Consider the following 9678-nt stretch of genomic DNA (forward strand, 5'->3'; position numbering starts at 1 on the left):
GGCTCACCAGGGACGGCGAGCCCCCTCAGATGCTGCCGTCAGTGGGGGGTGCCTATCAAGCCATTGGGCAACGTGGCAGCGATAAGGAGCGGAGACCTGTGTAGTGGATGTCCTCTGGGAGGGATTTTCTCTACCCTTCGAGTCGCCGCCTCCCCTCACCGACACTCCGGTCCAGTTCCCATCTTATCTCCAAGACCCCCTGAAGAAACAGGCCCTTCTTCAGGAGGTTGAAACTATGTTGAGCAAGGGGGCCATCGAAGTCGTCGAGGATCGGTCCCCGAGCTTCTACTAGTAGCTCTTAGAATGATAATCCTTAAAGGGTAGTATGTTGTAAACTTTAACCATATGTTGAGTCATAATAAAGCCAATGACCCTGTCATCCACTGCACCTTAAAAAATGTAAGGTTACATACGTAATGGGGGGGGTAGTAACCACAATAAACCTGATGGCCTAGGTCACATTAACCTAGTCCAAAGAAGGCAAACCTCATTGCAGGAGGAGTTCGGGGGTGTATTAGGCTGTATTATTTTCAGCCGTGAACCTGTTAGGCCTTCACAACTTTAGGCCATAAGAAGTTTAGGCCGTAAGACAAGGCAGAAGCTCCTTGGGACACTGTGTTTAGTACTAGCCCCTTGGGATCAGTATTATATATATATATATATACACCCATTTCGGTTGTTTGCCAGTTTGGATGTTACGGCCTAAATGACTTACAGGAGGGATACGGCACTTATGGTAATATATGTTATTGAAGATTAGGTTAAAATGCATCCCTGAATTTCACTGGTATAATTTAAGGCATCCTAGGTCAGGCAGGCCACGGCAACCAAGCTTAGCTTAGACTGGGGCGCATCCTTGTATTGCACTTCAGTTACTGTCAGACACTGAAGGGGAAGCTATGAATTAACTATGTCTCCTACAAAAATGAATGTCTAATTCATCAAAAATCACAGGTAAAATTAGATTTCATTGCTGAACTTGAATTAGCCTACTGGCAATATGTAAAATTTTACTGCGAACTGTAACAGCAAATATAAACAGCTAACAAAATATTACCCAAACCCAATCTACACTCATGTGAGGTATCTGGTAAAAGTGCAGAAGAGCTGCACGCAATACTTCAGAGTATCATGTTTCATATTTCAACAGATGCATCCTAACCTAACAAGTCCTTGGTTGCCATGTCCTGACCTGGCCCCTTAACTTAACATGAGATCATGTACTGCAGAACAACTTGTTGCAACTACTCTACACCATCTCCCTGGAATGCAGGATTCACCCTCCATGGTCCCTCCTTAATTATCACCACTGCCATGCATTAGTATATGATTGGCATAAAATATGAAAACAGGTTAGTTATTTATAAATATGGGATTTTAATACTTTTCAATATTGGAGTATTGGTAGGCCTTTACACCCACTTTTCTACCAAATATTGTTCAGTCAAAGCATTTTATTAACAGGATATCTAAATGCAGAGCTTTTCTGCACAATTACCACAGTTTTTTGCTTTACTCTAAAGTCCTTTTAATATGCTACATATGAAAAGCATACCAAAATCGTTCGCAAATCTACAGTTACCTATATATTTACCTTCTTTTGGTTATGTTTTCGCATTCATTCCCATGACACTCGTGGAAATGGTTGAGATATTAAATTACAATTTACCCTAAACTTTAATGAAAAAAAATATTAGCCTACAGCGCAAAAAAAATATTAACCTAGCCTACAGCCCGAACCTGTTGGGTGGGATGAGAATGGCCTAAGCTGTGTGTGTGTGTCTGGTAATCAGTTAGCCCTAAGTCCTACCACATTACTAGCCCTGGCCCTCCATTAGATACCTAAACTGTTAAGTTTGAGACAATTCTAGAAAGCAACAATTACTAAAATTATAGGCTTGTGCAAATCATAACATAGGCCTTGCTAACATTATTACCAATTTTTATAACAATCTCTACATGCCATACCGGCAGGCAACTTGCCCTGGGTATCAGGTTGCCGTTCCTCCTTGCCAGGTGGTTTGAGGACGGTACAAACTGACTAGGCCTACTATCATCAAAAATACTATCATGTTGCCACTGGCCTACATACAGCATGAGGTGAAGAGTTCAAAACATATGGACTGAATGGCTGCAAAATGGTTAGTCTGAACAGCTGATAACCCTCAAAGAAACGGAATTCTACGACTAACTGGTTAGAGTATAGCACAGTCAAGTACATTTTGTTACCTGTACGTAAAAGTTTGGCTAATCAACCATCATTCGTACCTTGTCAGGTGTTCATGGTAGAGTCATCGATGTCCAACGAGCTGAGCATCTTGTGGTACTTTCCAGCGACTCAATTATCTGTTAGGGAGAGACTATAACTCATTCATTTTCAGAGGCACTGTTGCGGAACACAACGGGACAACGCAGACCGAGTCGACAACCCCTGTCATCCCGGGTACCGGTCCCGGTACCTCCGGGTTCTACGGACCGTACGCTTTCTTATGAATGCACAATGAGCATTGTGTGTGACGTCATCATTGACGCATAACTGTCACCTGTCCAGTCCAGTATCCCGCTGCGGCAAGTTTCTCTTTAAAGTTGATTTTCATCATTTTCTACTGCCGATTCTTTTGTGGAAAGTTTAAATCCAGTGCTGTGGCGGCTATTATTTTTATAGCAATTCAGTTGGGTTCGTTTTGCATTTTTTTGTCATTACTGTTGGCATTGTTACTCTTTACGGCTCAGAGAACCCAAACTTCCAGCATGAACATTTTAGATTTTATATATTAGAGGGGGCTGCAATACTCTCGCTTAGGGAACATTCAGCTTACATGATTTCTTCTTGTCTTGGAAGAAGGTCCTCCGGTCTTTGAAAGTAAAATTGTCATTTTGATAGTGAAAAAAAGGACACAGCTGTGTCGAATTGTACCTTCAGTGATCACGTAACGTATCAATTTGTAAAATAACAGTACGTTAGATTATTGTCACGGGCTCTTCTGTTTGGAATACTTGTGATCCCTTCTGTTTGGAATACTTGTGATCCATATTACTGTGGATTTATCGTTAAAAAGAACGAATTCCTGTCATCAGATTTCTGCGATCTATTATGCTTAGGTAGGGTACAATAATCACAAAATATTTAACACATCATTTGATAAGAGTTGCGTTTGGAAAGTTTGCCCTCTAAATCTAACGGTTGTTATGTGGGCCGTTTGCGAATTCTTTCACGATTAACTCTCTCTCTCTCTCTCTCTCTCTCTCTGATATATATATATATATATATATATATATATATATATATATATATATATATATATATATATATATATATATATACACACACACACACACAATGCAGCATGAAGGAACGCGTACTTGAGAATATCACAAAATCCACGGGAGAAGGTGAGTGAAAACCGGGACTTTAACAAGTACCTTCGTAGTTTATTCAGCATTTTCAAGTTCACACTGAATACAAAGAAATTGACAGAGCTTTATATACGAAAACAGTGGGTGTAAAGTCCCCGCTCAACGCGTTCTCTATAGAGAGCATCCCGTTTTCTGCGGTGCCTTCACGTCGACCTGGGGTCGATCAGAATTTTGTTTATCACCATAATTGTAAAGGATAGAAATACTGTAAATGGAAACGGCTCATCCGAAACGGCGACCCCATATAAAAATGGGAACAAACTGGGAAGAAGAAGACGACCATAATTGTAAATTGTATATTTATTGTCTTTCTAAACAATCATGCTTTATGTACAAGTAACGAATTACTTATATTATGTGTCAGACATTATTGATCACTATGTTTTCTGCCTTGCCCAGGCCGTCTCGTCTTTCTGTATGCCGTGCCAGTCGAACTTCTTTGTCAGCAACCTGGCTGTTGTCCTTCCGGAGGGGTGTGATATGCCGTGGATGACGTCAAAGACCAGCCGACGTCTGGAGGCGGGCACCAGGGGGTGGGGGCGTCTGGTACTGACATTGCTCAGTAATGTTGATCCTCCTGAGCTGAAGGGCACGTCCTTCCACTTCAGCGACGTGACGGCTGTACGGTAAGCTGGGGTCTTAGGGTCAGCAGCCTGTTCGCGGGCGAGGTCATCGTAGTCGATCCCAAGCTGTACTGAGTTGATCTCGATCCTCGAGAGGGCGTTAGCTACCGGGTTCTTCCTGCCGGGGAGGTATTTGATGGTGCAGGTAAACTCCGCGAGGTGCCGCTGCTGCCTAGAGGACCATGCGTCCCCCAGCTTCGTGAAGGCGTGGGCCAGCGGCTGGTGGTCGGTCCAAATTGTGAAGGGCGTCCCCTCCAGGAGGAACCTTAAGTGCCATACTGCCTGGTATGCTGCAAAGAGTTCCTGGTAGAAGGTGCTGTAGCGGGACTCGGTGGGGTTTAGCCTCCTACCGAAGAAGGCGATGGGCTGAGGGGTTCCCCTGATGACTTTGCTCCAGGACACCTCCGCAGGCGAAGTTGCTGGCGTCCGTCGTCAGCTGGAGGGGAGCATTGGGGTCCTGGTGGGCCAGAGATGTTGCTTTGGTGAGGGCGGCCTTCGCCAGGAGGAAAGCCTTCTGCTGGTCGGGGCCCCACACTAAGGTCTTTGGACGTCCCTTGAGGACCTCCTTCAATGGGGCCATGGTGTGAGCAATCCCCGGGATGAATCTCCTGTAGTAGCTGACCATCCCGAGGAATTCTTGTACAGCCCTGATGGAGGTAGGGGTGGGGAACTTCTCAATGGCTTCGACCTTCGACAACATTGGGCGGACGCCCTCTGGGGATATCTCGTGGCCCAGGAACTCCACCTTCTCGACGCCGAAGGTGCACTTTCCTGCAGGCGCTGCAGGACCTTCCGGATGTGTCGCAGGTGTACCTCCCAGGATCTGGAAAAAATTAGGATATCGTCGACGTAGCAGACACAGAAGTCCAGGTCCCCCAGGATGCTGTCCGTCAACCTCTGGAAGGTCGCGCCCGCGTTCCTCAGGCTGAAGGTGGAGAAGGCAAAGATGTAGGACCTGAAGGGTGTGACGATGGCAGTTTTGGGGATGTCCTCCAGCACTACCAGTACCTGAAAATAAGACTTTAACAGATCATTTTGGAGAATATTTTGGCCCCGTGGAAAGAGGCCGTCAGGTCCTGCATGTTCAGCAGGGGGTAGTGGTCAGGCTCTGTTGCAAGGTTCAGCCGCCTGTAGTTGCCGCAGGGCCTCCAGGTGCCATCCGCTTTCTGCACCATGTGAAGAGGGGAGGCCCACGGGCTGGGAGCCTTTCTGCATATACCCATTCTTTCCATTTCGGCAAAGGCCTTTTTGGCCTCCTGAAGGCGCTGCGGGGGAAGCCGTCAGAACTTTGCGTGTGTCAGGGGGCCATTCGTCTTGATGTAGTGGTATATCCCATGTTTGGCAGGCGTCCTGGGCATCTGGCGGAGCTCGGGTTTGAAGACCTCCGGGTACTCCTTCAGGAAGGAACCGTACTGGTGGGGAGCGATGGAGCAGATGGCAGGCTCCCTAAGGCCCTGGCGACATGGGCAGGGACTGGCAGGACTCGGTGTCCAGCAGGCGCTTGCGGCCGACGTCGACTGCAAGTATGAAGTGGGTGAGGAAGTCCACCCCCAGGAGTGGAGTCCTGAAGTCTGTGATGATGAATTTCCAGCTGTACTTGCAGCCAAGGATGGAGATCAACTGGAGCTTGGTACCGTAGGAGAGGATGGGGGACACGTTTGCGGCAGTCAGGGAGGCAGTCGGGTCCGGCGGGCGTCTGCGGTCCTCTCCTGAAGGCGGGAACACTGAACACATGGCTCCAGTGTCGACCAACATCATCCTGCTGGAGATTGCGTTGCGGACGTAGAACCCTAATGGTAAGGGGGCCCCTGGGTGTTTTTGCTGCTGCTGCCATGGTGGCCTGTGTGGTTGGCCGCTGCCTCCTCCATTTTTTGAAGGGAAGAAAGGGCAGGGGTCTTCGCACCTCCAGGCAGCTCTCCTGAACCTCTGGTGGGAATAACAAAGCCCCGGCCCCTCCCTCTTCTGCTGGTGGGATGGCCTTTTCTGCTCGATGGTGTTGACGGACTCTGTGGTGGGGTCCTCCAGCAGGAGGCAGTTGGCGGAGTGTGCAGGCGTCGTAGCCCGCTTGGCCGCCTTTGTGGAATACACCACCCTGATTAGGTCCTCGGCCGGCAGAGTATAAGCGTCAGTGATCTGCCCACGGACCTCCTGCAGTAGCTGCCGCAGGAAGATCTCCCTCAACAGGCTGATTTCTTTGAGCCTGCCACTACTGTCAGTCTCGGGGAGGAGGAAGAGGTCCTGGAGGGTGTGCCATGCTTCCAAGAGGTTTCCCTCCTGCTGGGGGTTGAGGGCAAGGTCGAGGGCGCAGGCAGCTCTCTCGGAGACCAGCAGGGAGTAGGTCTCGATGAGAGTGGATTTTAGTTCTTGGAAGGTGGCGGGGCCCAACGTCGTCATCAACCAAGGGGCGATCTTCTTGTATATCTCCTCTGGGAGGGCGTTGATGGCGATGTCCGCCTTCAACACCTCGTCCGTTAGGCCTGCTACCCTGAACTGCCCCTCAACCCTGTAGAACCAGGACGCTGCGTTCTCCCTGGTAAATGGCGGCAGCTTTATGTTAAGGGTCGTCTTTGGTTGGTCCATCAGGGGGCTCATTGTGTGGGACGCAGGTACCAGTGTGGAGGTGCATGCGGGAGGGGATCGTGAGAGGGAGGTGTCTGCCTCCGAGAGGTTTGCGGTAATTTGTACTTGGTTGGGAATGTCTGCGTCCATACTCATTTCGCTCTCTCACTTGAAGTGCTGTGTGGGTCTGCTAATGACGCTGGCGACCTGCTGACAAGGGTCGGTAAATGCCCGAACACTTTGTTAGATCGCCGTTAGGGGCATGGGTAAGGTTCATTGGTCCAAGACTTAGTCGCCATTTGGGTCTGTTAATGGCTTCCAGGAACCACTCCAGGGGTCACCACTGTGAGAGATGTACGAAATAATGAGCAGGAAGACAAGTACTGCTAGTTTATTGATGAAGCGAGCTGCTTATAAAGTCGGGATGTGGACGTCTGCGTACTTCGCAGAGACCGCGGGTACAAAGATATACAGATGACCTGAGGTCAAACTAATTCTTTACAAAAACAGGACAGGTTCATACAGAAAACATAGTGATCAATAATGTCTGATACATAACATAAATAATTCGTTGCTTGTACATAAAGCATGATTGTTTAGAAAGACAATAAATATACAATTTACAATTATGGTGATAAATATATATTCTGGTTGACCCTAGGTCGATGTGAAGGCACCGCAGAAAACAGGATGTTGTCTATAGAGAATGCGTTAAGCAGGGACTTTACACATTCCTTTCCCTTCTCGCGTCGTCGTATGCATCTCAAACAGTCTGATTTATGTTTAGGTAACCAATACATGTACATAAGCTACCGTGGTCTAAGCAATCACAGGCAGGGCAGCCGATCGAGACTACATTCTACCCCAAAGCCAAATCAAATTCCTTCAAAAGAAGGCATCGTGCTTACCCCATATAAATGGGAAAACAAGCACGGTAGTGACACTAAAGGAAGAAGAACCTCAACTTTGTGTGGCTTGTGAGAGAGATGAGAAATAATGAGCAGGAAGACAAGTACTACTAGTTTATTGATGAAGCGACCCGCTTATAAAGCGGCATGCGGACGTCAGCATATATGCAGAGACTGTGGGTACAAAAATTTACAGGTGACGTGTGGTCAAACTATTTCTCTACACAAAACAGGACAGGTACATACAGAAAACATAATGATTAACAATGACTGGTTAGACATAAAAATACTCTGTCACATATATGTGGTGCAAGGTCAAATGAACAGATAATAAATATACAATTCGTAATAATGAAAACAAGATTGTGTTCGTCCGACCCTAGGTCGCACATGAAGGCACCGCAGAAAACAGGATATTCATTACAGAGAACCCGTTGAGCTAACTTCACGTTTTCATAAAATGAAAACCAATTCATTTTTACAGTACACTAATTACGAAGGGTATTACTAATAATTTCAATGGAGGATTTCCGTCATTACATCACTTTACCCCTAAGAAAATTGGTTTTCAGTTATCAGAGACAACCAATTCCTTAAAGGCCGCCAGTAAAGTTTGTAAAGTCCCCACTAAACAGGTTTTCTATGAAGAACCTCCCGTTTTCTACGGTGCCTTCACACCTGACCCTAGGTCAGAGTACTCAGCCCTATTTTTCATTATGTAATTGTACATTTATTACCTATTCATTTTTGCCCTTATATATTGTGTATGTGTCGAGTATTTTTGTGTCTAATCTACTATTTTCAAGTGTCACATTGCTTGTGTGCACTTGTCCTGTTTTGCATAGAGAATGATTGACCTCAGGTCACTTGTATGTCTTTGTAATGACATCCGCACACAGCTTTATAAGTGAGCGGCTTCCTCAGTAAACCAGCAGTAATTGTCTACCTGCTCTTTCTTTCACACCTCTCTCACAGTGGTGACCCCCGGAGTGGTTCCTGGAGCCATTAACGGACCCAAACGGCGACTTAGTCTTGGCCCCATGAACCACCCCATGCCCCTAACGGACTAACTACGGCGCTCTAACAAAGCGTTCGGGCGTTACCGACCCTCGTCGGCAAATCACCAGCTTCATTAGCGGACCCACATGGCACTCTCCCAAGTGTGTATTGAGTGAGTGTTAACTCACACTCCAAGTGAGAGCGTGGAAGTGAGCATGAACGCGGACATTCCCTCCTACATACAAATAACTGCAAGCCTCTCGGAGACAGATATCTTCCTCGCGCAACCCCCACTTGCGCCCTCCCCCACGCCAAAACCTGCGTGCTCCTCCACGCCAGTACTCACTCCTCACGTGATGTCCCTCACAAGGGATCAACCGAGGGCCGCCTTCACCATAAAGCTGCAGCCGTTCACCCATCACAATCGGGCATCATGGCTCTACAGGGTCGAGGGGAAGTTCAGGGTGGCAGGCCTGACCAACGAGGTGCTGCAGGCAGACATAGTGATCAGCGCCCTACCAGAGGAGATATACAGGAAGGTGACGTCAACGTCGAGCCCTGCCACCTACCAGCAACTGAAGGCCTCTCTTGTCGAGACCTGATCCCTGCCAGTCTCTGAGACAGCCACCTGCGCCCTCAACCTCGCCATCAACCCCGGCAGGACACAAACCTCCTGGAGACATGGCACACCCTCCAGGACCTCCTCCTCCTCCTCCCTGAGACGGACAGCAGCGGCAGGCACAAGGAGATCAGCCTGTCAAGGAAGAGCCTCCTGCGGCAGCTCCTCCCGGAGGTTTGGGGTCAGATTGAGGAGTCCTACACCCTGCAGGTCGAGGATCTCATCAGAACGGCGCAGCAGCTAACTGACTCCACGAGGGCAGCAAAGCTGGCATCCACGCCCGCACACCCCGTCAACTGCCTCCAGTCAGAGGAACCCAATGCAGAGGAGATCAACGTCATCGCCAGGAGGCAGCCACCCCATGACCAGAATAAGGAAAGGCCGGGGCTTTGCTACTACCAGCAGAGGTTCGACAAAGACGCCCGAAATTGTGAGGCCCCCTGCTTTTTCGCCCATCCAAAAAACAGGGGAGGCGGCGGCCACCCTCACAGGCCACCATGGCAGCAGCAACACTCAGGAGCCCCACACCAGTAGGGTTCTACATCCGCAACAC

The 9678-nt window shown here is 48.3% G+C and overlaps 1 protein-coding gene across 1 annotated transcript in view; it reads right to left on the bottom strand.

Moving 5' to 3' along the window:
• The window catches only part of LOC136848686 (probable tubulin polyglutamylase ttll-15), a 62244-nt gene extending 59723 nt beyond the window's left edge, over nt 1-2521 (bottom strand). Inside the window, exon 1 of the mRNA XM_067121164.1 lies at nt 2269-2521. The gene's annotated coding sequence lies outside the window, so the exon portion shown is untranslated. The remainder of the gene's footprint in view (nt 1-2268) is intronic.
• Nucleotides 2522-9678: the final 7157 nt, after the last annotated feature.

Source organism: Macrobrachium rosenbergii, chromosome 2, assembly GCF_040412425.1.
Source record: "Macrobrachium rosenbergii isolate ZJJX-2024 chromosome 2, ASM4041242v1, whole genome shotgun sequence".
Lineage (NCBI taxonomy): Eukaryota > Metazoa > Arthropoda > Malacostraca > Decapoda > Palaemonidae > Macrobrachium > Macrobrachium rosenbergii.